This window comes from Malania oleifera, chromosome 2 (genome assembly GCF_029873635.1).
Source record: "Malania oleifera isolate guangnan ecotype guangnan chromosome 2, ASM2987363v1, whole genome shotgun sequence".
Classification (NCBI taxonomy): domain Eukaryota; kingdom Viridiplantae; phylum Streptophyta; class Magnoliopsida; order Santalales; family Ximeniaceae; genus Malania; species Malania oleifera.
Genome location: NC_080418.1, coordinates 71,865,461 through 71,874,027, shown reverse-complemented (window position 1 = coordinate 71,874,027; position 8,567 = coordinate 71,865,461).

Genomic DNA, 8,567 nt, shown 5'->3' with positions numbered 1-8,567 from the left:
GTTGTATATTAGGCTATAGGATAGGTAGTGTTTTGGGTTTTGGGAGAATTTTATTTTATGTATATATTTGTAATCTCCTATAATCTTAGTTGTAACCACGGTATTCCTCCGCCATAAGTGAGGGTATGTAATAAAATAAGTAGCTAATTTTCCTCAAAGGATGGTGTACAACACAAATAGAAAATTTCAAGTACAAAATTTGATAAGGAGAGGAGAATGTAAGGACCCAAAAAAATAATAGTAATTAAATCAAAAGGAAAAGGAAAATTTAAAGAGGTAAAGCAACATTCGTAAACAAATGCCCTAGCTTCATTGATGAACTCCCTTATACGGTTCGTCGACAAAGTTCACTGCCTCATCGACAAAGAGATACCGAGAGGGAGACATGCAAACCCTTGGGTTCATCGACAAACTCGTTATCCTCGTCAACGAAAGTCCTTCTTCGGTTCGTTGATGAGTCCATGTGTCTCGTAGACGAAGCCACATGACCAACCATCTATATAAGCGCAAAAATCATATTTTGATGGGAAATGCAACTAAATCTCTCTCTCTCTCTCTCTCTCTCTCTCTCTCTCTCTCTCTCTCTCTCTCTCTCTCTCTAGATTTTTGTTTCTCTCACTTCTATCTAGATTTTCAGCTCCGTTTCTCCCTGGTTCGACGATTAGAAGTTACCATGATGATCCTGGGGAGATTCTTTACAATTTAGCTAGAGCAAAATTTCGATTGGAGAAGATTAGGAGCCATCCCAAAATTAGGGTAAGTAGATTATTTAAAGGTTATTTGGTTTGCAGGTTTTTATGAACCCAGATTTAGTAGTTGTTGTTGTTATATTGATGTTTGGGATGATTAAATTTGGGTGTTAAGAATTCAGGGTTTTGGGGCTTATACTGCAGGCAAGTTAGGGAACTTGGTGGGTGTTCTCAGGAACTCAAGTAAATGATAAATAGTTTATAAATTCAGGAAATATGGGAATGGAAATTATTCTGAGAGTTCAGTTAATTGACAGGGATATATATATATATCTGTGTGTGTGTGTGTGTGTGTGTGTGTGTATAATTTTTGGATTATGGAGTTATGAATGCCGTGGGCGTGAGTTGGAATTAGTAGGCGAGTTGAGTTAGCCAGGTAAAGGAAATATGCTATGCTAGGAATTTCTAAAATTTTATCAATAATATATATGTGTTTTGGGGTAAGTTTTATAGAGTATAAATTATCCTTATTATCAAAAAATACATATTTCAATATAGAGGTTTTTATTTAATTGTGTGGCATGAGTTAATATCAAAATAGTTTAGAATTTAGACAACTTTCAGAATACCATGATTTACAGTATTTTTGCACAGATATATGGAATTACAAATTACAGATATTGTTGACCTTATAGGTCACGTCCGGTTTTGATAATAACAAATATTCATGTATTTAATGAATATCTAGTTCATGCGCAGGTCTATATAAGTAGATACATTGATGGCATGTGAAAGCTTAAGGCTGGAAGACAAGTTCATGCTTTTCAGTTGTAATATATATTTCATTTGTGAAAATTGGTTTGTAATAGTAATTAGGATATTTGGTTTGTAATAAGCACACACAACACATGCATGGTTTATTATGTAAGCTCAAACCAAATATGAACTAAAAGTGACCGTAAAGAGACCTTAGGGTTTACCTTTCGGTTGACTGACACCGGACTTTTTCGGTGTCTCAATTTTGGACATAAATAACCCTAGGACACACATTTGCACCTATGGTTATTAGGCACTTGATTAGGGTTTGTGTGTATTGAAATTGGACCGAAATGCACACTTCGTGCACTTTCGGTCGACCGGCCAAGGCAATTCATTTTGCCCTGGTCGACCGAAATAGGCTTGGGTCAACAGTTGACCAAGGCCCTAGTCGACCGAACCATTATAGTTCAAAACTCTTGGTCGACCGAAACCCACTGGGGTCAAATGTTTGAACATCTAGTCAACCGAGACAAAAATAAACTCCAACTACCTAGTCGACCGAGGGTCCTCGGGAAAAATCCCAACGCTCTGGTCGACCAAACCAGCCAGTTCAAAATGGCCCGGTCGACCAAATCTCGATAAAATAGAAAATCGCCTTTGAAAAGAAACCTTCGGTCGACCGACCAATCAGTTCAAAAATTCCCCGATTGACCGAACTATATGAGATCTGGTCGACCAAAACCTTTCTGGTCGATCGGGCCTCTTGGGTTGCCCCTCATTTTTTACCGCAGTTAATATTTTTAAATAGGGTTAAAATTTTTAAAATGTCATTAAACTTTTCTAACACCCAACGGTCAAAAATCATGGGATGTTTATATATACCCCTTCATTTGGGTAAATTAGAGAGTTGATTAGTAAATAAGATTAAAAATTTTCTCTCAAGAAAAAATACTCTCATTTGTTCCTACTGCTCATATTCTCTCTACAAACACTCTAACTTATCTTCTCAAGTTCAAAAATCCTTTGTAAGTGCTTTGAGTGTATATACAAAAAGGTTTGCTCTCATTGTTTGAAGTGTTTGAATCAATTTTTCCTATGAGAGCATAACCTAAGTATTCTTAAGAGGATTTGCTAATAAGCCTATCCTAAGAAGACTTGTATTGAACTTCCGAGTGTTGCATTCTCATTGCAATATCTTAGGAAGTTTGTATTTGTTCTTGGCTTGCAAAAATAATTTCAAACTTACTCAAATATCTTGTGGTATTCATATTGACATATTTGTGAAAAGATATTTGTATGTGTTATATTAATCTTTGTGGCAATATCTATTCAAGTATATATCATTTTCCGAAATACAAAGATTACATATATCTTGCAAACCAAGCATATACACTATTTGCGGTAATTGACATATTCTACTATTTGGAATAATTGAATCTTGTATGATATCTTTGTTTGAGCATCTTGATTGAGAACATACTGAAATACAAATATTGCTTGGTTACACTCTCACGTACGCATTACATTGCTAGAAAATAACTTTGAGAGTTGAACTATCTAGACCACACTGAGCTTACATTTTAAATCATTTGTGGTGTATGTGATTGAATGCATTTGGGTACAAATCTGCTTTACGTGAATGCACTTTCATATTGTACCATTTGATTGTAATATCTGAGTGATTCTAGGAGTGGCCTGAGGGGGCGGTAATCTAGCCTGGTAAGGATTGGTGTAAAGGTGTCAGCCCTATGCTAATTGACCTGGTTTGTATAGGTGCCGCTCCACCCATTTACATGAGCAAGTTATTGTGGTAATCCTTGTGCTGGTAAGCCAAGGCGGGGACGTAGGCAGTTGGCCAAACCTCGATAACATATCTATACGTCACCCTCTCTTTACTGCTTTCTGGTGCTTGTGTGATTGATTTAACTGCTTTATTTGATTTCTAGTATATTTATATTATTTGCACTAGATTGACCATAGGGTTGTGAACATACTTCTGTTAGGAGGAATACCTAGGGGTTAAATTTTAAAAAATACCAATTCACCCCCCCTCTTGGGATCACGGTAAAGCTAACAGATATTATACAGAAAGACATTATATATATAGATATTTTTCAAACAGATATTTTACAGACATGTATTCTACAGTATTTATAGAATACCGTGACTTCCAAAATTAAAAAACTATAACACTCGGATATTACAGTTTATTTAGTTAGATAATACCGATCAGATATACAGTTATTTCAGTCAGATATTACAGTATTTACAAATCAAATTTGCAATGTTATGGTTATTTTCGAATCTTGATAAAACAACGAGATAATTATATATTAGTATTATATAGTATCAGAACTTGATGAAATATTTCAGTCAGCAGAGTACGGTACCATAACTATTTCAGTTCAAGGTGCAACCACATATCTTAGATAGTGTGTGAATTTCGTCAATCGTGCCTTGGAGGGATTGCAGTCTCCCCAATATTCTGGGTAGAGGTGGCCGATTTGACAAGGTAGATGCCAATACTGAGCCTTTGGAGGGATTGCAGTAACGTCGGACTGAGGATTGATAGAGTATCAGTTGACCTATCCTAGTAGGCCAACCAGAGTTAAGTCCGGCCTACGGGCCGCACGACCCTGTCATAAGGGGTTAAATCCTGACACACGGATTTTCAGGGTAGTTTTCATAGTTATTTATACATGTACAGATTTATAGAATCACAACAGATATATTATAGTACTAGCAGTATGATTAAATAGAAAACTCAGACATTACAAATGAATTTTAAGCCACACAAGTGTGAGATACACAATTTTATACTTTATATAATATCTCAGTTCAGTTATTTTATCAGTAAATTATTTATGTAAACTTAGTTACGACACACTAGTAATAGCATATTTCGTATTACCAAGCATTGTCTCATCTCAGTGATTTAACATTTTTCAGGTAATCCAACTAGATGAGCAGATCAGGCTCGCAGGTAGGGAGGTCGTTTACACTACCCTGTCTGTAGGGTAAGTGTTATTCGGGGATTGTATTTTTGAGTAGTAATCAGGAGTTTTTGGGTAGAGAATACAGGGATGATATATAAACATGTATGTATATTTTGGGGAGATACTGAATTCTGGCATTGTGTATGTGATTATACAGTTTTACGTTTTCCGCTGCATAGGTGTTGTCCAGTAGTCTTTACAATGGTATCAGAGTAAATGATTATCAGTCTATTTATATTTTATGACAACCTTCCATGCTTTCCAATCCATAGTTTGAATGTATATTCTCATTCTTTGTTTCCAAAACGTATAGTTTAAACCACAAAAAAATAGGTGGTCTAGTTGAGGATTGGCCTTTAGCAAAAGGGAATACACCTAGGTGTGCCATTTTGACTTTATATAGCTTCTAATTAAAATTTTCTATAACTTAGCTTTGATACCAATTGAAAGTCAAGGTGTAATCCCAAGAGGGGGGTTGAATCAGGTTTATAAAATTCTTTTCAGGGTTTTTACAAATTTATAGCTTTTTGTATACTTAAGAAAACACACAAGAATGTTATGATTTTAAATACTTAATTAAACCAAACACAACCAATCACTTCAATATCAATCACAAACCAAACAACAATCAATCAACCAATCACACAATACTTAACCAATTTGTGAGAGCTACTGCACTTTCTTATTTCAGCGTTTGCAAAATTTCAGTTTATAGCCCTGTATGAATGAATATTTTTATGCTTCTTTTAATCAAGATTTTTGCAAGCAATTAATCAACGTACTCCCTTTAAGGTTTCCAAAAAAGATTAACCAACATACTTTCTTAAATTAAAAGGTCTTCTCATTCTCAGTTTCAGTTACTTGCACTCAAACACAATTTATAGATGCTAAAAATTTAAATAGAAAAGGGTAGAGAGCGAGACCGAGATTTTTTATGAGGCTCGGCTTATCCCCAGCCCATGTCCTCGCCTTAGGCAAGACCACCTAAGGATTCTACTAATACGTTCCTTTGCGGGCGGAACAAACCGTTTACAAACCCTCCTTTAGGGTAGAGCCCACTCTCCAAGCTATACCCCACGCTCGGTTACAACGACCCAATGACATGAATCATCAAAGAAATAATAAAAAGGAAAGAATTTCTTTTGTACAAAGAAATGCTCTCAGATAGATCTGGTTAGTACAATTGAAAGCACTAATATACTTCAACACAAATATCAAAGGAAATTGAATTGAAGCTCAAAAATTAATTCGCCGAAATACTTCTCTTGATGGAAATATGTAAATTAGATGTTAGAGCTTAGAGAAGATTAATCAACAGCTCAGAATATATCAGCAATTATTAGTATGAAAAAGTGAGCAATAGAGCTTTGAGAGAGCAAGAGCAGTTTAGGCTTGAGAGCAGATTTTCAATACTTGGTATGATTTTTATTAGAGAAATCATGTATTTATAGGATCAAAAAGGTTTAATTCATGTTGCCCAAGCAACTTGTAGTGTTTCTCAAGTTTATATGAAATTTGGGGCATAAGAAACATAAATTTGACTTTTAAAACTTCTTAAAAAATATAGCCGTTATAAGTGTTCAAGCGCTTGAAGTCTCGAGGTTAGTCGCCTGAGGTTCCTTAAAACTATGTAATTTTCAACTAGAAATGGGGTCTGGCACGTGAGGTTACCAAGGTCAGTCGCTTGAGCCTACACTGCCTCTTCAGAAATTGCCTAGGAAAATCTTCAGGCGCTTGAGGTTACCTGGGTCAACAATTGACCAAGGCCCTGGTCAACCGAACCAGGTAGTTCAAAAAGCCCCGGTCGACCGAAACCCCTTGGGGTCAAATGTTTGACCATATCTCTTCCCTAATAATCCCCAATAGGTCCTTAACGATCATATCTCTTCCCATGTCTATATATATGTGATCATTTGTGCAAATTAAGAGGGGATTAGCCACTTTGATTAGGAGAAATTCTTGGAAATTTCCAAATCCTATACTACTAATTTTTTAGCCTCATTCACTCATGCTTACCTTCTATTAGTGTCTACATCATTTGTAAGTGGATTGAGTGTTTGTTTCCATAGGTTTGCTTTCCTTGCCTTGATTGATTGACTTGATTTTCTTGAGAGCTAAACCCAAGTATTTTTAGGGGACTTTGTTAATAAGTTTCTCCTAAAAAGACTTTTATTTGATCTTCTGAGGTTGTATATTCATTGCAATATCTTGAGAAGATCGTATAGTATTTTGGTTGCAAATCTTTTCATAATCACTTTCGAATATCTATTGTGTTTTTATCTTGAAAAATATTTGAAGTGATATTTGTTTGTGTGATAGTGATCTTTGTTGCAGTATTCACTCACTCATATATTATTTGCTGAATACAAAGATTACACATCTTTTGCAAACCAAGCATTTACATCATTTGATATTTACATGCTTAAGACATCCTCCTGATTGATATATTTGAAACTTGACATCTTTGTGTGAACTTATTGGCTGAACATCTTGTGATACAAAGATTGCTGGATTGATACTCTCTCGCACCTATTACACTGATAGTAAACACATATATCTGAGAGTTGAGATACTGGATCACATTAAGCTTACATATTAAATCATATTGTGGTGTATGTAATTGCACGTATTCGGGTACATATATGCTTTACACGAAAGCACAATCACTGTACCATTTGATTGTAATACACATCTATTGTATTTCCAAGCATGGGCCTGAAGAGGGAGACTAGCCTTGGAATAGACCCGGATTGGCTTAGACTCGGTTAGGAAAGTTAGGTGCGCCATCTTGTTAAGGCGTGTCGGTTGAGGTCAGCCCCGCTAATTGACCTGGTTAAGGTTGAGGCCAGCCCTGTGCTAATTGACCTGGTTGTAATCGGTGTCTCTCCACCCTTAAGTGAGCTATTAGTGGAATCCTCGGGTTTGCGAGCTTGAGGCGGGGACGTAGGCTCAGTTGGCCGAACCCCAATAACATATCATGTGTTTGTGTATATTGTCGCACTTTATATTTACCCCACATGTGTGTTATTACGTGAATGATGTGCTTGATTTAAATTTCTACATATCTTATACACCCGCGCATTTGGAATTATATAGACCGACCCTACGTTGTTTTATACGGGTATTTTATTTAACCTAGGCGATAAATTTGAAAATTCCAATTCACCCCCCCCCCCCTCTTGGGAATACACCAATTCTAACAGTTAGGTCATTTTTTTTTTTTCTATTGACTTGTATAGTGTAAGGTAGTTAATGTTTTTTGTTTTGGTTATGAATGGTTTTGAGAAGTTTTTCTTTTATGTGATTGATTGTAATCTCCTAGGACCCTTTTGTAACCACGGTATTCCTCCGCCATAAGTGATGGTAATTAATAAAATTTCAGTGTTTTCCTTAAGATTGGTAAATGTGATAGATAGCAAATTTCGAGGACGAAATTTTTGTAAGGAGGGGAGGATGTAGAGACCCAAAAAATTTAAATAATAAGAAAAACAAAGAAAAGATGGAAGATGGTTTGGTGTAGACCAAACTGGTGACGGTTTGGTGGGAGACCAAAAAGTCGTTGATGGTTTTGTGTAATCACAGCCCAATAACAATAAAATGGTGAAAATTAATGGGGTTAAAAATCCAAACCATCGACGGTTTGGGAAATCGTCGACGGTTTCGTCTGGAAGTGCTTAATAAAACAATGGAATTAAAAATTAAAATCCCTCTCTCTCTCTCTCTCTCTCTCTCTTTAAAACCTGTGGAAACCCTCTCTCTTCTCTCATCAATTTCTCTTCAATTTTAGCCCGATTCGATGATCAAACATCACCACGAGGTTTTAGGGTCGATCCTTGTCAATTTAGTCAGAGCAGAATCGTGTTTTGAGGATCTTGGACGCCACTCCAAAGCTGAGGTAAGGGAGTTGATTATGTTATTGTTATATGGTCTAATGGGATAATGGAGTGTGTGGGCCTAGGAACGTTAAAAAATTATAATTTTGAGTTAAGCTGATTAAACTTAAGCATGTGAATGCAGGGATTTGTGGGAACACCACGAATGTCAGTTTAAGGTACTTGCAGGCACGCTCTCAATAAACAGGTTAGGGGATAGGTTATGTCAGAATTTTTTGGGAATATTATAT